We start from the raw sequence: 21,105 nt of genomic DNA on the forward strand, positions 1-21,105 counted from the left end.
CTAGCCACAGATCAAGTGTGTAAGTCAAAAAAGAATTCAAATCATTATACAGATTCAGGAATTAGACCGTGCTTGAGCCTCTCTAGCTATGAATTCTTCAGGTCTGTGCAGAGACCCACAAGGGACTTTGTGACCCAAGCCTTCCAGGAGAGAGGCGGATGTTTAAACCTTCCGGATCTCACTTCAGGTAAAACAATGAACAATCTGTTGTGATGAATGCTGCCTGTGGGCCGTGCCCTGCTCCTCATCTGCTGTTTACTCTTGCAGTTAAACAAAGCTCTGCAGGACATTTCCTAATGTCTTTTGGAGACTTGTTTGTGGTTCTGCATGAATATGTGGTACCTTGCTCCATTGGCACTGAGCCGTGCCGGGCTCAGCAAACCCCACTGGAACTGGAGCACCACTGTTCACTGGGGTGTGTGAGCAGGGTGACGGAGAGAACCACACAGGCACAACCCACACACATGAAAAACCACTGCCAGCATCTCTAGAACAACTTCGCAGGCATGTCTGCCTAAATAAATCTGCCCATCAGTTGTCTGTTCAGACAGAAGGGGAAAGAGAAATGGATATTTGCTTGTATATGCATATACTGCATTTTTCCTGTTTTACTTGTGCTTTGTGGCTGGATTAAAAAAAATAGTATTTAGTTTTAGTACTGACAATATATTAGTTTGTACAGCTATTACACCTTTCGTTTCTTTAAAGGTTTGTTAAAATATTTCATACTATTTGAGTGAGCACTGCTTACACAAGTACCGTAACTTGTGTTCTTCACCAGTAGAGGACAGCACGAACCCAGTTATGGTCGCAAAAGTTGCTCCACCTTTTTTCCTCTTTTCCTCACCCAACAGCTAAAGTCAATGGAAGTTTCCTTGCTATCTTTTTCTCGAGAGGAATACCATGTCTCCTTACTGAATGTTTTTCAGTGAAGTAAAATTTAAGCATATGTTTTATCACTGGCAGAGATCTCTATCATACTCACAAGGCTGCTGCTCTGCCTGTTTTCTTCCTTCCCAGATAGCTTTGACCTGGGAGATCCTCTAACATTTCTCACAGACACAGAAAATACAGAAGTTAAATCATAGGTGAGCCTGACAGTCTAACAGATAAACAAGCTGTGCTCTACTGCAGTTTGCAGATGTCACCAGCCTGCAATTTGCTCTTTGCTTAGTGTTGCTTTCCAAGATGGGAAGCACAGAACTGCATCAGCCTTGAAAAGCACAAAGGAAAACAGAGTCTTTGTCCTAAAATGTATTTTATCTTACCTTGGACAAATCTGACCCATTCAGATGCTGGTAAGGGGCTAAGCTGCAGATTCTGCACTGCCATTCATAGTGGATAACCACAGCAGGTGGCTGGTTTCTACCTAGGGATTGACCAGGAGAGTTTACTTACTGTCTAATTCTATAAGACGCAATGAATTGCTCTAAATCTCTCCTTATTTTAGCTTTTGCTTTAATTCTCATTTGTGTTCCTCAGGCCTACCTCATGCCCATGTACCCTCAAGGCTCTGGGCTGTCTCGGGCTGCCCCACCTGACTGGCCGTGCTTGGTTTACTCCGGTAGCACAGGGCTGACACGGCTTCTGCCCTATTGTCCTTGTTATGCTTGGCTTCCAGCTGCTCCCCAGCGTTGGGAACAGCTGGACTTTGCTGTTCCTCAACTCACCCACCTCACAGTAGCTCAAAATCTGCAAAAAAATGACACACAAAAAAGTTTTTCTTCGAGTATGTCCTGGGTAGTACTTCTGTGTCTCTGCTTATGTGAGTCCTACTTGTCTAAGCTTGTGGTTTTCTTTTTTCAAAGTGAGTGACAAGAATTTTTCCAAGGTGGCACCTTTAATGAAAAGATTGTTTTATAAATAATTGTTTCTCTCATATGGACTCTTTTGTGACTTGAAAAAACCTACTCTCTCTCTTTATACCCAGAAATTCAAAACTGAAGTCAACACCTTCTGGGAAATGCAGTTTTGGAGTCGCACATGTGCACTATGGCTGGGTAGAGATAATGGTGTAGATATTGTTAGGGAATTATTGAGTTGTTTTACTAAAGCTGCTTAACTATGAATATTTAAGATGAAATTGCAGGATGATTTCTAACCATCCAAGCTTTACATTTGTCAAATGCTCTCCTGTTAGCTGTACTGGGCAAGTTGCTGGCAACAGGTTAGACTTTGGCAAAGCTTTGAAGTTTTTGTCTGGTTTAGGACACCTAACTCTACATGAGATGAGTGAAAGCCAGGTTAGAAAGGGACACAGAAAACTGCAAGTTTTATTACACATTTACTTCAGCTTTACCTTCAATAGTTTGGGTTTCTTTTGTGAGCTTCTACACAAGGGTATGAAGCACAACATTGCCAGCTTGGCAAGAAATTATCAAACCCTAAATCTCTTTTGGTTAACAAGATTTCTGTTGCTTTTTGAAAAAATTGAGTCGGTAATTGGACATTTAGGGGAAGCCCTTCTGGTGGGGCATTGGATTGTTCTTGTGTTAATTTAACAAGCAGAGCCAGCAGCCTGTAGCTCTGTCTGCCCGTGTTTATATTTCTGTCTTTCAGTTGCATATCTACAGCATTTACACCTGTTCCTGCCTCTCTGCAGGCCCTCACTCTAATGCACTGAGTCTGGTCACCCTCAGCTCTCACAGGGAATCCAGAGTTTGTCTCTACTAGAATTTGAATTGTAGTGTTTGTCTGTGCCATGTTGAGTATGCGTGTAACACTCACAGCCGCTTTTCCTCAGAGCAGGAAAATTTGTACCCATTGAACAGCTTTCTAAAAATGGTTTTGCAGTTGTTGGGAACAGCACATAATTAGGTATCTCTAATTCATATCCTACATCTGTACTACAAAACGTATCAGTTAATTTCAGAAAAGCCATGTCAATTTTCAAGCTCATCTGACTCTTCCTGCATCTTCTAAACCCTACAGGAGGACTTCTTTCACAGAATGCTGTCTCAGCCTTGCCTTATGTCCAGGCAAATGTCTGTTTGCTTACTGAACATTGGTGAGCCCTGGACAGTACACTGACAGACAATTTACACAGAACATGTCCTATTAGCTCTGGGGGAAAAAACAAACAACTTGTGTCAGTTTTGAAGTGAAGCTGAATTATGAGTGGTCATTTTCTGCCATCCAAACTTCAGAGAACTTGTGGTGTTACTTCAGCTGAGGTGTAACAATTTCTGAGAGTTAATTTGTGTATGGATAGGGCTTTACAGGGGACTCTGGGTATTGATTTGGAATAAAAAGTTCTGCTTAACCCGACTTACATGTTCTCTTTGAGTTCCTACAGAAGAATCTCAATAGGCCAAACTTTGTCTTTAAATCCTCTTTTTTCACAATCTCTAGAGCATCCCAAGAGTTGCCTCAGCACTGATGATGTGAACAGTATTAACCTTGAAGACTTCTTTTCAAATGCCCCATATCTTCTCATATTTTGAGCTGTGTCAGGTGTAGGCTCACCTTACACTTTCTGTAGCTTCTTACCTCCAAAAGGTAATCCTAAGAAGTCATGATAGCTAGTACACTGTAAGTTATTCATCATCTCAGGCTCACTTAGTCCTGTGTTCTCTCCTTACAGAAATAACAAAGAGCTGGGAAGAGCTATAGATGACTCTAAGGAAGTTAGTGAAGCCATCAGCAGCTAATACACGTTCTAAGGTCTGTTTGTGTTTTGTGAAAACAAAGCAGTGCCTACTCCGCAATTTCCAATGCACTGATTAGTCTGCAATGCTAGCAATTCCTCCTGCTCTGTTAAAATTACACAGTATCCTTTATTTTGAAAATATGTTCTCTGTGCACAAAAGGAGTCTGACTCAATATGAATATTTAGCAGACGTGTTTCTTGCATTCAGACTCTCTAGTTTGGGTGGGAGGTTTCTGAGGAGATTCCTTCCTTAGCTTTATGTTACTGCCTTCCCAAAAGATGGGAGATAGCTTCTTAAAACCATGAGGGACGATATTACATTTTTATTACGATACATGCCTCTGCCTGGTGATGGAGTCTAGCTGAGAGGAGTGTCTGGAAATTGCACAGCCTCCCCCGGCTTTGCTCATCTCAAGCAAACTCTGGGGCATATTGTAATTCTTATCTAATGTTTCTGAAGGTTTCTGAATTCCTTTGTCTGCAAGTAACAATATTTAATCTTCTCTTATGTGACAGATATGCATAATATAATGGGTTTGGGGTTTTATTTTCCGAGAAAGGAAGACTGCCACAAATTAAATGCTAAGCAAGTAGTCATGCATCTATAATGAGCAAGTACACATAGCCAGCAAGAATTTCGGGCTTTATTCTTTTCACAGGAATGCCTCTGCTCTTCCTCAAGGCCGCCAGGCACAGCAGAATTTGGGAGAAGTCTGTGATATTTCTTGGAGATAGCATTCTTGCACAGAAAGGCAAATTTCTTGTACAACAGATGCTAATCTAGATGTTCTGATTACTTGATCAAATGCCCCATAAAACAAATATTTCCATGGGCTATTTGATCAGACTTGACAATAACATCTTTAACTTGAAGGAATAATGCTAATAGTAACTTTTAAAATTCAAAGCCATATAAATTCCTATAAGAATAAATATCAACCCTTATCATCAATGCTGCCCTATGTTTACCCCAGCTGCCAAGCTACAATCTATTTTACTAAAGTGGCCAGTTTTTTTGATTCCCTTTAATATTAACAGAGTGTTTATTCCTTTACCCTCTTTAAACTCTGCCTGATCACATAGTTGTTTCCCTAAAGGAAATTACAGGCTGCAGAGAAACCTGGAGAAATATCTGTGTTTTAATACTAGCTGTATGTCATCCAAGATCCCACCGGAGATGACATTATTACTTTTCAATGGCAAGAGCTGGTCACATGGGATGTGATGTTTTTATTATAATCAGCTGCAGAGAACTGGTGAAGGTGAGCTCATCTGCAGCTGAGTATGTTTGAACTTTTGCACCTTTCAGTACCTTTCTGTGAGCAGTGAAAGCTCTCTCCAAGTGGGATGTGTTAGGGAGTTGGGTTTCCTGTAAATGCTGAGATCTTAGAAAACGGCCACAGGAAATGAACATTGCAAAATAAAATAGAACTGAAGAATTATGATGTTGATTATTAAAGCAAAGTAGTTTCATCTGGGTTCTGAAGGAAAGGATTATTACAGTTTAAATATCTATTTGATTTTAGTCTTCCATTCACAGAATTAATCAAAAGACTTCTTGAATCTAGGTCATATTACTCAAAGCAGGTTCCACGTGCACTGTGGCCAGCCATCCTGCTGTCAGTCTCCTGGGAGAGGCTGAGCACCCTTAGCTCCTGTCTGAAGCTTCAAAAATTGGTCTTTTGTCAAAGCCTCGAGAAACGTATCACATCTGCTTCCCTTGGACAATTTCCAGACAATATGCATTTAATTGACTTTTGGTGAGGAATAAATGGGAATCTAGTGGCACATCTGGTGCTGCCTTCAAATCAATTTACAGTGGTTAAATAGATTTGGACTGGCACTCACTCGCATGAAGAACCTGTCATGCAGCTCTTTGTTCACCCCACTAACTAGGCTATTAAACAGCATCTTTTGCCTTAATGCAGATCTTGCTGAAAAAAAAGATGACATTTTGCACATGGCTGGGCTTTCAGGCAGTTAATGAAATTAAAGCAGAGGACTCCCAGCACAGTAGGAAACCCAGATAACAGGAACAATCATTTAGTCAGCACATTTCTGCTCCCACAGGGGCTGAGGCTAATTACCAGGGCCAAGGCATCCAGCATCCAGAGGGGTGAGGAGATGACAGCACAACAGCATTTCTCTGCACAACTGCCCTAGTCAAACTTAGTTACACATTCTGGAGAAACAATGCTTTTGAAACGTATTTTCCCAGTGCAGATAATGGATCCATGTAGTTGTCCTATCAAGTTTTCACAACAATTTGCAGTTTGGAAAGCAGCTTAGGCAGTTTTTGCAGTGCCATCCATACGGGTTGACCCTGGGTAATTTTGGAAAAGATGTATCAAAGGGAAAAAGGAGTTTAGAGGGAAAGGATTCAAGTCTGGAAAATGTCTCTACACAAAACAGACACTTTCTTTCCACCCCTCTAATTAAGAAAAAGTCAAATAACATTCCACAGTCATCAAAGCATGTTCTCTTATCACCAAGCTGGCTTTGAATTAACAGCGTACTTATTGATCTTTCTCTATTTTCTTTACTAAAGCAGATCATAAAAGGTGAGAAAGAGCAGTTTTGTCTGAGCACTTTTATGAGTTAAAAGCATTATTTTGTGCTTAAGGCACTGGGCCATATCTTCGAACATCTGGTTCAGATCCTGCTTTTTCCTGTGTGACAAAATATATTTGCATTTCAATTCCCCATCTACAAGGCGGGGATCATGTTGTTTTATTGTTTTACAGAGGTGGTCAGTTCATGGGGTTTATGTGAGTGCCTGTATGGCCCAGTTCAATGAAAACGTGACTTTAAGCTGTGTAAAACTGTTGATAACTTAATGTTTTGATTATCTGGTCCCAGCTATATCATTGTATTCTGTAGCTTCAAAATATTTTTTCCAATATTGCTATTCATAATATCAGGAAAATGCTGCATTCTTACTTCCAATGGCAGTTGTATAAATAAGTTGTTTATAGTGCTTCCAAAAATGTGCTGTAAAGATGGAAATTATTTCAGTCACGTGAACTCCATCCACTAAGCTATCTTTTGCAAAGTGAGTCCTTCCACTGTTTTTATGCTCCTGCTCATAGAGCTTCTTCCCTGTTGTTTCCTATACATGAAAAAGTCCATCCAGGCTTCACACATTACTGTCTCCCAGTTTTCAGATGTACAAATCCAGCTGCAACATCGTGAAAGATGAGGAATGAATAGGTGATGGTTGCAGTCTGATCTTGGCTGGAACTCAGTTAAGATTTTATCTTAACTTTGGTGTCCAGGGAAAGACACTGACCTGTGGGCTGTCTTCCAGCTCGTGCCTGATTGGAATGCTGGCCCTTGGCCAACCGCCCAGCGGAAAGTCAAGTCGTGAAACAGGAGAAATCTTTGAGTCAGCTCCTGAAAGAGGTGGAGCAGTTGCAGGCAATGAAGTCTTTTTACCATCCACTCTGGGATACATCTCTCCTTCCCAAGATTTTATTGTTTCCGTGGCTTCCTGATAGTTTTCCAGCAAGACTGCAATCTCAGCCTACAAAGCACTAGAAGGTAGATTCTAGCTGAAAATGATGTGTGGTAAATGGATAAGTTTCTGAGGACTCTTCTGTCAGGGAGCTGTGTATTTGGGACAAATGCTGCAGACTGATCTTTGGGCTGATCATTTCTGCTGTGAGTTAGTTCAGGAAAACCTACTTAATTGCTACACAGGACCACAACTATCCCAAATGTAAATATGCTGATTATCTGGTCCTGTTCTTATATCCTAAGACCTTTCGCTTTTAATCTTTCACTGAAAATCACAGGATTATATTCTCAAAATTACAGATCTGAATGTTTTACAACCTGTTTATAATGCAGTATTTCTGTAAACTGTGTGCTGATCCTTTCACTGCCTCCTAATTGAAGGAGGATATTTTTCTGAGATGAGGGAATTTTTTTCACAGTAATGGAGGAACACTCAGCAAATTGTGTCAATATCCTTCTTGAGAAAAAAAAAAAAAAAACAACAAAAGGAAAGCAAGCAAACAGGCTTTTGAGGAAGGATTCAGCTTTTCATTCCAGGATTCTTAGTCAGAGCAATACACATTCCACAGTTCCAGCCTGTTCCTGATAAACACAGAGCACACTCTGCTTTCTCAGGAACATTTTCTAGTAATTTAGACGTGTCTATTTGGATTGATTGAAATGATAGACAAAGTGTTTTGAAAAATGCCTAGGATATCAAGAAATTGTATGCAGATCTGATCATAATTTCTCTAGAAGCACACCACATGTTGTGGGGTTCCTCAGGATCCCACCCATGGGTACCCCAAAGTTCCTTCTGAGACAAGAAATGCTGAGGGATTTTTCAGGTTTGCCCTTAGCCCTGGGGGAACAATTGCTAATATCTTTTCATAGTGAGTTTTGAAAGAGGATGATCAGATAATACAACACAACAACTGCTTATGTAAATGTATGTTAAATGAGCAGTGTGGGCTGGGTCTAGGAAAAACCATTGCTTAAGATCTTCTCTTAAGCACCAAACACAGTTTTTGGAAAGTCATGCCTTTCATCAAACTATCCAGAGAAAAGGTTTGTCGTAGGCAAACCAGTTTGGGTTTTGCTAGTTCTACCAGCAGGTCTAGAAAAAGGCCACTTCCTTCGTAGCCTATTGGTGCTACAGCAACACTGCTACATTTTAACGCTGTTGGGTACTCCCGAGACAGAAAGGGTGTAAAGAATCAGCTTGTGAGATCCATGGATCTCCAGCAACTTTGTGGAGTTCCTTTTTATTGACATGAAGTAAATCAGGCCTTAGTCCTTCTTTGAGACCACTGTTTAGGAGAGTTTCAGGAATTTGTGTTAGAACAGCGAACCTGATAGTTAAACAGATTTGAATGTTTAAGAGTGGAGATTACAGTGGTGTGAAAGTATAATTAAAAACTAACACTGTATCTATAGAGCTGAGAAAAAGTAGATGAAATAATAAAGTGTGATGACAAATATTGTGAGCAGGCAGGACTTTTACATCAGAAATTCAGTGCAGAGAAACTCATTCTCAAACATAGGTCAAATTTCAAGATGCTTCCTGATAACATGGGAGGCAATCTGTGCCTGCATGCAATTCCTCACTCAGATAATGCACAGGAAACAAAATGATTTAAACTCCCAAGGCATCTGACCCTGTGTGCAGTTGTCTAGGAACAAAATTATGTACAAAATACTCAGATATTATCAGAGCCTTGTGTATATCATGATTCCATAGCAATGGAATTTGCTGAAGAATTGTGGTCTTGACTCTTGCTTATTATTAGTTACTATATGAAAGGGAATGAGAAGGAATTTGGAGGTTGTCACGGAAGTCTCTGTGGTGGGCATTTTGCAGACACCCAGTAAATGAACACAGACTATAGAGCAGGAAACTGCACCAGAAGGTGTAAATCACAACACTAGTTGCAACAGCTGTGATTAAAAGAAAAAACAAACAAACCAACAAACACACGCCTCCCTGAAAAGAAAAAATAATAACCAAGAAAATGGGAGGTGGTAGTTTATAAAGTGGGTAATGTTCTAGTTTGTCTGAGTATTAAAATACCTTTAACAGTGCCAGCCAAGCATCACCAGTGTAATGAACTATGCTTTTATGTTAGCTGTGAGAAGGATGAGCTGTGAGCATCTGGAAGGGATGGAAGGCAAATTTGGAAAGGAAAAATTCTCTTTAGAAATGGAACAATTAACTATCTCACTGCAGAGTCATTCTCTAACTCTGATTTCTAGTGGCACTCATCCCGTAAGCCCAGGCTGCCTCTCTGACCATTACAGAGGTTTGTCATGCCAATGTAACTGTAAATAGCTGAATATGAAAAAAAAAATTAGAATGAGTATGAAACTGAAGAGCTTCTTTAGACTGTTTGAGTTAATGATCAAAATAATTTTTTAGAAACTCTTACTCTTCAAAATATAAATGAAAGAGCTGTGAGATTTCTAATATTCCAGAATGTTTTATGCTGAGTTGTTAGGTACGCATCTAACATGATGCTTTTTAATTAATCAGATCTTATGTTCAGTTTGAATCTGACTTATTTTAAAAGATATATTTTAAATTTGAATTTGCAACTCCCATTTAGCAGGTCTAAGATTCATTCTCACTCCCTTCTGATAATATTTTGTAGTGATATCTGAGGCCCAGACTGTTCTTTTCTCATTTTATTTTCATTTTGCCATCTTTTTTGTTGGTTACCTTCACATTGTGCTGTCTCAGCTTGGGAACAGACTATAGAAACAGCAGCCACAGCATCACACCAGGACACCTCTGCAGAGCCTGTGGAGCCCAAGGAGGGGAAGATGAAGCCAACAGAGTGGAAGCAATCACTGTTAATCAATCAGGGTTAATCACCAGCACTCCAGTTCAGTGAGCTTGGCACTGCAGTTTACAAGGGCATGCCTTAGAAGTACTTTCCCCATCTCTGCTGGAGCATTTCTAAAAGTCAGTCTGATGTGTGGAAGGCAAATCTGTGGCTATGTCTCTGCCTTATTCTTCTAATGGTGATTTTAGGAGTCCCAAATTTGACTGATGGTGCTCCAGCCCAGCCCAGCTCCACTGGAGGAGCCATCGTTGTCCGGCCATGAATGGTTAGTGTGTGTTTGGGGGACACCTGGCAGCTCTCAAAGTGAATGCAGGCAGGCCAAGAAAGCAAAAACAGGGACATGTTGTCTTGGGAAGGCAAAAGCCAAGGGTGCATCTGATATCAGCAGCAGACCATGATCAGGCAGAGGCAGAGGATGTTGCAGAATTTCCAAACTCTTTCAAAACTCTGCCTAATCACAACCTAGACAAGAACTCTTTGAGCCTCGCCGGAAAAAGTTGAACTTAGATGAGCACTATAACAAGGAGTAGGAGTTCTGCAGAACAATACAGAGGTACTGAGGAGTCAAAGAACAAGTAATGAATTCACTAGAGCCTGAGGGGAAGCTAAATACTACTTACAGCTTTTTGAGGTCATAGGGAGAATGTTTCAAACTGTCTGTATTTAAGTAGATTCCTCAGTCCTAAACAGCAGTGGCAATTTTAAATGTCTTTTTTCTTCTTTGCTTTTTTTGCTTTCCATTGGAGGAAAGCAAAGGAAACTGGAGAGGAAAAAGGTCATGAGGTTCTGTATAAAAACCTTGAGGTCCACAAATTGCAACCTGCTCTTATGGCAAACAGTCATTTAATAAAAATCTACTCATAAACTGTTGACAGTCCTTTAAAAACACAATTAATCTTATTGCACCTCTAATATCAGAAATTCAGTTTGTTAACTGCCTGCTCTGCTCTTTAGAAATCTTGCTCTACCTCTCCATTTGCCAGTATCATCTTGTGCACATAAGAACAAATTCCTTTTATCTATGACCTTACCTATTTGTTCATTTGAACATCATCACTCATTTAGGCACCTTATCCAGATGGGCTCTTCATGAATGTAGAATCCAGTCTCCTGAGCAGCCTAGCATCCCATCTCTGAAAGTGTTCTGTGTGTACCCAATCCAGATCAAGTTAATCCTTTGAATAATGGTGACCCATTCCAGGAGACATTTTGTTATTTTAAGTAAAGTTAATTTAATGTTTCTATATCTCTGTTAAAATATCTCATCTCTCAGCTGAGCAATACATTCGTCTTTTTCATATCTTCATGTCACTCATATCTCATAGTTAGGCCATCAATCTAACATGCAAGTCATTGTCCCTGCCTCCAAATAATAAATGCTCAGCTTAAATGAGAAATTCTTATTAGTCTTTTTTATTGTAGTTCATCACAGTTCTATCACTCCTGACTTATAAATCAATCTTTCTTGTATGATAATGTTCCCCCTCCTCATACAATGTTTTATCATTACACTGAAAATGCCTCCCACTGTGTCATCAGCAGATTTCTTGAATGTGCTCCTATTCTTTGTGCCAAGGCCATTCATGAGGGTATTTTATAATGCTGAGTTCCATAAACAGTCCTGGAGGACATCTCTCTGCAATCTTCCTTGAACTCTCAGTGATAAATCCTCATCCTCTCTTTCCCTTACTCTCCTTGCCAAATCCTCTTGCTGTTATTATAGTCATTTGTATTCACATAGGTGATTCCTATGCTATTTCATATCTTTTCCACTTTAATTTATGAACTGCATGGCAATGCTTTACGGCAGTCGTGATAAATTCACTATATTTTCTTTCCCTTAAAAACCTGATTGCTGTCAAAAACAATGCCAGCAGAATCTGTTATTTTTCATAAACTCAAACTCTATTTTCTCCTATTTTTACTACCTTTATGCCTTATAAAGTATTTCCCTTGGCAACACATTCTAAAGCCTTGTATGCTACGTGTACAATTGCATCAGCATGTTCTGTCTGTATTCTTAAATACAGAAGTTTATTTCCTATACAAGATGGAAAAAACAGCCCCCATTTTCTTGTGGTGTCTTTGGCAGGTAATCATTCATTTCTGATTTGGTAATATTAAAACAGTGATCCATTTTTTTAAACAGTCTCCTTCCACACCCCCTTTTTTTTTTTTGTCTTTTGATAATCCATATTTTGTTGCTATTTTTTCTTATCTTCAAAGCAGATTTTTCCTAAGTTTTTGTTTATTTCTAACATATTTTTTCAGGTACCTGCTCATCCAGTTACAGTAAGATCCCTCCTCTAAGAGTTACAGAGAGGTTTTGCATCTCCTATTTACCAGTCCTCCCAAACTTTCTCAGCATTCAGGTCTCCACACAATTCTGTCCACCCTGCTTCTCCAAAGGGTTCTCTTTCTTCATAAAATTTCTTCTTTTTTTTCTAACACTTCTTCTTGGTTATTTACAATAATTTAATTTATGTTGATCTGATGTAACTCATTATCATCAGACCCCAAACTATTTTATGCTACTCTTGTTGTTTAGCCAGGTGGAGCAAAGACACAGTCCTTACTGAGTAGAACTTTTTCAATAAATACTTCCTGAGCTAAATGGAAAACAATACAATAGAAAAGTAATGTATTTCTTCTATTAGAACAGCACATCTTTCAGTTCATGTGATGGCCACTCTCTTTACCTGGTCTCTGATTTATTATGATTAAGAGACTGATGCATTCAATATACAGTCTTTTCTCCACAATGAAAAAAAAATCGTCTGAGGTTTTTTTAAGACACATTTTACCTGTTCCAGTGATGCCACTTTATTCTTTAATAAAGCCCTGTCCCTTGAATAATCCTGATAATTTCCAATGGAATAAGTTTTGGGCATGATATTCTGAGAAGACATAAGAGAATCAGGTCCTTAAAAAAAAGGTAGTGAAGGTTACTGAGGGAGGAGAACTTTTAGTGTATTCCAAAGGAGCGTGCTAGTAATTAGGGGAAGAAATTGAGGTTGGAAAAAAAAAGGATATCAGGAAAAAATATACCGAGATCAAAATACACTACAGTCTGGAGACATCTTCCAAAGGGAATCTTGGAAGCAGAAAAGTCTTGGGCTTTTAAAAGCAGATTTGACAAAGCAATAGAATAGGAACTACATTTTTAAGCTGGCTAGTGGAGACTTTTTCCATCTGTAGCTTCTCTGTGTAGCTTTCGTGTTTCTGTGTTCTCTACGTTCTCTTTCCCTGACAGACGTTCTACTCCTCATTAAATAAGGAAGCATCAGCTCCCTTTACTGACTTTCCCTCAGTTTTCACTCATAATTTAGCTCCAGATTTAAATTGCTGCTGCACTGCTTTGATCTATTCCACTGAAATTAATTCCAGGTAGTTTTTCTCTTTGAGGTACAGTTCCTCTCCGTGGCCCAGCTAAGGAGGGAAAGGGAAAAAAATGCTACCTTCATTTTAACAGTTCTATGAATGGAAAAACATACATTTAATGACAGCTTGCAGCCTGTGGGTAGGACTCAAAACAAGGTGGTTTTTCTTCATTGTGTTTAATATCACACACTGAAGTTTGAGGCACCAATGGCAGGCGATCAATTTTTGTAAAACTACTTCCCATATCTCTAATTTCTGTACAATCTTTGTACATTGTCAGATTTACATGCACTGCCCCCTCAAACACAGGGCTGGAGTCATTCTTCATCTCTCAGGGTTAACTAATTCATCATTAGATGAGCCCATGCAGATCCACATGAAATGTTTGCTTTTGAAGCCAAGCTTTCTTACATCAGCTTTTGAAATTTTATTCACTTGGACAAGCTGATTAATGGTCTCAGCATTGTTCATTTGCTTTGCAATGCATACTGAGCAGATGTTATACTGGCTTGTTGCCCCACACAGAGCATGAAGAGGCAAATCCTTTGAGACCTTGCTTTTGTTAGTAGGTCACTTACCAAAAGGTCAGTAAGTCTGTTTTATACATAAACATAATGATTAATCCGAGATATTTTGATTCCTTTCTTCTGGGAGGGGCTTTACATGAGAAGCACAGGGCCAAAGCCTGACATGTCACAGTAGGCAAAACATGGGCTCACTGTAAGGGTAATTTTTTCTGTGAGGGTTTCCAGGCTGAGCCAGTTGTGGGGTGCTGTCATTATAGTTTGCATTGTTTCTCTCAGGAGAGGTGCAGGCGAGGGCTGTAGGGAGAGGCAATGTGTTTTCATCGAGGCAATGAGATGTGAAAAACGAATGTTTCAGGCACCCAAATCTCTCTTTAGGTGTGAAATGGAAACCACAAACTTCAAGCTCAATACGGAGTGAGAAGGAAAATGTTCTTCAAAACATCTGGGTAAGTAGCCCTAGGAAAAACACGAAATTTTAGCAAGAGAAGGGATAATAAGCCATACATAAGCATTTTCCTTCGACATGGGCTAAACTTCAGAAATTAATCCACTGAAGTAGGACTACAGCTGGCAGAAGAGAATCAAGAGCATTGATACAAATGTCAGAAACATGTTGCCATGAATTTTAAGTCAGGTATGAAGTGTCCCAAAGCTCAGGAAGTATTCAGAACCAGAACCTTTAAATTACAAAATAGAGGCTGTAAGCCTACTTTATATGTTGACCTGGGAAAAAGATTTTGAATGATGCCACCCTCACAGGTAGAATTAAAATTATTATCTCCCTACCTCCTGAAAATGCAATGGAGTTATTAATTTTATTTAATTTACTAGTGTATTAATTTTATACATATATTTATTTATCAATTTGTTAATTCACACATGGGGTGTTTATTTTTGTTTGTTTTTCCCCAGAATTCTTTCTCCACCCTAGCCGAAAAGAAGAAAGAAAATAAAAAATGTATGCATTAATCTCATACAGGAAAACTTAATGTATTTCAGTGGATGTGAGATATGAATATCCACAAAGATCTTATAGCCCTCCCTAAGGCTCAGGGCTTGCCTCCCAAGTGAATCTCTAACACGCAGTTCAAATCTTCAAAACAGATTTTATAAAATAATTTTTAATTTTTGTAATATTTAAATATCAGAAGTATTACATTATGATTTTATAGCATATATTGTTTGAATGTAAGCTACCTCAGGTAGAATGACACAATTATACTGACATGAGTCTGCTGGTCAGGAAAACCTCTTACTTTACAACTGTTCTTGTCTCACATTCCTGGGAGCTTGGTAATTTAGCTTATGCTGAAGAGAATGGATTCGGCTCTGGAGGTCCACAGTCACTGCTTTTGAAGGGTATGACTGATATTTAGTTCAATATTTCATTCACATCTCTAGAAAGACAAATGTAAAATGACAATGACGTATAAATACAAATACAATAATGCATAGGTACCACATTTACTTGCATGGCATTAAAATAAGTCTCTGTCTTAGCAACCAATGAATTGCAGACTGTTTGCTTAAACTACTGAGAGTTTATATGGACTAAAATCTAAAAGTAACAAGGCTTTTAGTTACTGGACACCTTTAATATGAGTCTCAGTTGTGTCATGAAGTGGTTTCATCACTCTCCAGCTGACTGCACCCTTCCCCTTGAATAAGAATTTGCAGGCAAAATAGCTACTGAAAGGTCAAGGGATAAAGAAAAGCAGCCCCACGAACAGAATGGGATTTGTTCCTTCTGCCACTTCAAGTTGCTGACTTCCCTGCCCTCTCCGTGCTTCCATTTGCATGACAGAGTTGATCATCTGGCCTTTATTGCAGCGGAATGAACGTAAATCATTACTGAAACTTAAAATGCATCCCAGAGAACACTCTGCTCTCTGATATATAAATGAAGGTGCTATTGCTGCCCAAGGATACTGGAGATGGTAAAAGAAGCACATCAGTGTTGCTGATTGATTCTCCTCGTTACAACTTGCATGAGAGGCTGCAGGAGGCTTTCATGGTCATGCTGACAGAAGTGCTTCTTTTAGTTCACCTCCTTTCCCCCATTGCTGTGAAGTTGTTTAAGAGACTGGACCTCATATCTCAGTACATACCTTACCACCAAAGCCATCCCCATTTCGGATACCCTCTTGGACTGAATCGGGCTCCAAACAGGGAGATTTCATCTTACACTGAGATATAATCAGGTACTTAATGGTCACCAACCTAATCAGAGACTCTCCTGATCTGCAACATTTTACTGAGCCATTCTGCTTAAAATATATTTATATATTATGTATTATTATATAATTATGTAAATCATATATTTAAATATTCATTTTAATATTATGTATAATAAATGTATATGTGTATGAAATTATACATAATTTTATATAATATAAACTATATATTATATATATAACGTATATATTTAAAATATTTATTTATATTTAAGTCTGAAAAGACACTCTTTTCCTTCTCAACATACAAGCAGCTGCAGGCTTTAATTCCTAACATTTAGAAATATACTGAAAAGTATAGGTTCCATGCTTACTTGACCTTTTTGACAAGGATTCCCTAACTTTTATTTTTGCTCGAGCAAGCTGGGTTGCCATGCTTCCTGTGTCTGTGCATTGCCAGAATCATTGCACATACACACTTGGTCCAGGATTTCCCAGTGAAACATTGCACATCTGTGTTGCTGGGCCTCATCTCAGGAAGCCTGTAAGTTACTGCTCCAACCTTCTGATATTCAATACTGCAATTCCTTCCCTTTACGTTTGCTCATAAGATATGATTTAGTGAACCTTTTCCTTCCCGTCTGCTGCAAACTGCCTGTCCAAGTTCTTCAGGAGTCTCTCCAAATCATTTTCACTAACATTTGTGTCACTCCTGTCTCATTCACAGGAGAGATTGGCACTACGAGGTTGCAATCTTGTCCTTCTCACACCGTTCTCATTAAGTCTTGCCCAGAAGACACTTCAGGGCCAGTGCTGGCACAGAAGTTGTGGTGTTGCACCTCAAAAGGAGTGGGTGCATTTGCCCCTTATGTCTGAAAATGCAAAAGGGTTGGGGAACTGAGTATTGCCCATCACAAATTATATAAAAAAAACAACTAGGCATGAAAAGACAATGCTATTTAAAGAATATGCAGGGCCAGGAGTCTTTTGTCTATCTTTTGTTTTTATCAAACTGTCTGGTTGATTTGGGAATCTTTTAAAATTATTTTAATAATCATAAGGGCCAGAAACATACCCTTTTGTAACATCTCTCTCTCTCTTTCTTATTTTTTGATTTGGATTTTGATTCTTGAAATTCCTGCAAAGTCTTTGCTAGTCAGCATCCAAGTGCTGGCAATAACAGAAAAAAACCCAAGTTTGTGGGGTTTTTAGTAACTGGCAATGCTGTTCTCCAGAGAGAATTAGCCCTGCGCACAAAGCAGGATGTCACACAAACCAACTCTATTTCTTCTTTAAATTTGATCAAAAGCCCTAATGTTTATGTATGTCTTTATTAGCAAAGTGTAATATTTCCTTTAAAGCTTTTAATATTTTCAGGCTTTCTTCATTTAAAATTATAATTCCCTGCTATTTCAGTTAAATGCTACACCAATTTGAAATTGAGTCATTTTTGCTTGCAGTTCAAGCTCTGAATTCATCAGCACCACTTACAGCTGTCCATCAGCAGCACATTACTTAAATCTGTACAAAAGATATCAAGCTTCTCATTAGTAATCTGATTTTCTAGATTATATTTCTAGAATATCCTTTTAAATTTTGAGTCTCTTCTTTTCACTACAGTTTATTTTGCTCATCACTGTACTGATATGGTTGCAGATCAGCTTAGTTTGTGTTGGTGGGACTGCAACAAAAGATCAGACAAAGCCAAGCTCTCTAGTTTCTTTACCTGGGAGAGAAAGAGCTGATGTCAACAATTTCATACCCTGAGTCACCATTTTAAGAACAGTCAAAGTACAAACTCTTGAAACAAATTAATTTATTTGCCAAGGAAATTAGCAATCTCACCTGCATGTATTTCTGAAACAGGAAATTTGCTTGAAGCTCTTCCTTTTGGATCTCAGCTTCCAGACATCATCTTCACAGGTCCCAAGTTGTTCCATTATAGTCTCATCTCAAGGTTCTGTTGACATCTGAGGCTCCCCTGTAGACAGCATTAAGCACAAATATATTACAACTGAACATTACATTGGTCTCTGACAGTGATGTACAGACATAGAATTGTCTTTAGACTGGATACAAAGCCCTGAAATGTGCCACACTTAATTCCTCTCTTTCACCTTCATAAGGACAAAAGAAAGGGTGCTCCTAATTATTCTCCTAATCATAAATGTGATCTGTTCTCCTCAAGCATGTAAATGTATCAGTAAAAAACTGCAACACTTGAGGAGCTCAACACTTAAAATTTTTCTAGTTGCCGCTGGTCAATGAGGTTGGAAGCAGTAATCAGTATAAATCAAATAATTATTCAGCCTGGTACAGTGACTAAATGAATTCAGAGGTAAAAGCAAACAAGAATGGAGGCAGAGAAGAGAATAGAACAATATAGGCAAGATACACAGTTTGGAGCAGGTGTAAGTCACAAATGTTTGTTCAAACCTGGGCTTTGCATGCAAGAAGAAAAGCTAAAAGACAAAACTAAATCCTGACAAAAATGCAGGACATTGAAGAGAATGTGAAGAACAGTATCTTAACTGTAAAACAGAGAGGAAATGTATGGAAGTAATTGAAGTAGAGGATTCATAGCTCCGGATTAAGCAAAATAGATACATGCTTAAGTATGCTCTTAATTCCCACAGCAGCTACAGCCATGATTAAAATTTTACCTGTGCTTAAGTGCTTAGTTAATCCTAGAGTAATCATAGACTCCTCCTTCAGCTTTCACTGAGCCATAGGATTCACTGTATCCTGGGAATTTAAATGGCTCAATACTTTGAAATACTGCTTTTATTTAAACGTATAAAACCCACAGTTATAAGACACAATTCATCTTTAGTGTTTTTCTAACTGTTTTTGCTTGAAGGATCTTAGTAGTACTGGGCATTGATCCAATAAACTTGAACTTGTTCAAGAGTAGAACAAGTAGACAGTAAGAGATCCTGCCTAATATTTTCCTTCTCTATTTACAGTGTTTAAATAAGAAAAAAAAAATCTTTTTCTTTTTATCACCAGCATCCCTGAATTGTTTCATACATACAGTGCAGTAAAAATGTAAGTAAAAATTACTCTTGGAATTTATGCTACTGTTTTCCCCAGATAATGACTTTTAGCACAGTAAAATTAACAGATGTTTCTTACTAAAATAATCCATAACTAAATGTTGAGTGTTTACTCTCTTTTAAAAACACAAACCAGTCAGCAACAAAATAACTCTAGAGTGTCACATAAATGTGCTTTATGTACAGTGATGATGCTCCTATCTGAAGTGAATTAATAATGAAGGTAAATATATCATGGTGGCTTTATAAAAGTGTTTCTGAGGATGAGACTAATTACGTACATTGATGTGAGTAATACATAATCAATGCCCATTTTCCTTTCTAAAAGGATGAATTTAAATCCATTCTGCAACCAAGACTTTGTTGTTATTCTTAAAAAATAATCAGCATAATAGGCAATAAAAACTGGAGCAAAGAAAAAAATGGGAGCAAAGAGAGGAGTAGAATGATTTTTACTGAAGGCTATAACAAAACCTAGAAGTCCCAAACAAGATGAAAAAAAGCAGCCAAGAGCAACAAAAGCTGGGTTGTAGAACATCACCTGGAACGACAGGACTTTCACCCATAACACATCCCTTGTGCCTTAGAAGCATACAGTCATAACAGGTCAGAAGGGACCTTCAGGGGCGCTCTAGCTCAACTCCTTGCTCAAGCAGATCTCATCAGATCAAGCTGATCAGGGCTAGGGAGTCCTGAACATCTCTAAATATGGAGGCTCAACAACATCTTTGAGCAGCCCAGTCCAGTGAATGACCATCCTCATGGTTTATTTTTCTCCTTTATTCTAGAATGTGGAATTTCCTGTGTTGCAGTTTGTGTCTGTTGGCTCTTGTGCCATCATGGTACACTTATGAGAAGAGGCTGGATCCATTTTCCAGTCTGTCCTGCAGTCAGGTAGCTGTAAGCAGCAACAAGGTCTCCTTTCCTCCGAGCTGAAAACACCCAGCTCTATCAGCCTCTTCATGTGGGTCACGTTCTCCAGCCCCTGACTGTTCTGCAGGCTTTTTGATTGACTCTGTTGTTTTGTCCTGGAGGGAGCCCCAAACCAGTGACAGTGCTGAGATGAGATGTTACAAATGATCATTCCCCTCTCACTAATACAGCTCAAGACACTGTTGGCCACCTTGGCTGCAAGAGCACGGTGCTGACACAAATTCAAACTGTCCTCTAGGACACCGAGGTCCTCTTCTGCTTCCAAATAGCTCCCAGCCTGTACTGTTGCGTGGGGCTATTCCTTCCCAGATGCAAGAACTTGGAATTGCTCTTGTGGAGCTCTCTCTGAATAGCAGCCCTGCCCTCCAGCTGAATTCAGCTTTCGAAATGTAACAAAAGAATGTAAAATCTAGAGAGCTATGGTGGGAAAGAAGCCCAGCACTCTGAAGCTTCTCGAGGGAAATGAGAGAACCAGATGGAGATGATAGTTTCAGTTACCTCTAGAAGTTACTCGCAATGGGAAGGAAACATTACAGAAATGCTTAGTTGGCTAAACATTCTTCTATCAGCACTAAGGAGTTGGTTTGGTCTTCTCTCTCACCACATTGAAAAAACGGTATTTGTGCTGATTTCATAAGAGGTGTTGGCAACCTGCCTTATGAGATTGGTATCATATGTTATTATATTTGTGTTTGCTTCCCACAGCATTTTAATTTTGTATCTGTTTTGATGACAGTAACAGTTCTAAGTCACAAACTAAAATCGAATCTTACACAATTTTTTGCCCCAGAGGAACTGCCTGGGGACTCTCACAGACCAAAATATGCAGTACTCTGCAGCTGGTGTACCTAAACTCATTTTGTGCTGGAATCTCCTCAGAAGGAAGATTCTGAAAGCCGTAATGACCATCTGGATTTATCTAATTCTTTAGATTGTTCTATTGCATGAAAACCATGTATTAAGCCTTTCAAACAGATGCATTGGTAATCCCTTGGCTCTGTAGATTCTATAAATCTTTGAGTCTTTTAAGGTGTATAACCTTTAATA

The sequence above is a fragment of the Prinia subflava genome, chromosome 25 (genome assembly GCF_021018805.1).
Source record: "Prinia subflava isolate CZ2003 ecotype Zambia chromosome 25, Cam_Psub_1.2, whole genome shotgun sequence".
In the NCBI taxonomy this organism is placed as follows: Eukaryota; Metazoa; Chordata; class Aves; order Passeriformes; family Cisticolidae; genus Prinia; species Prinia subflava.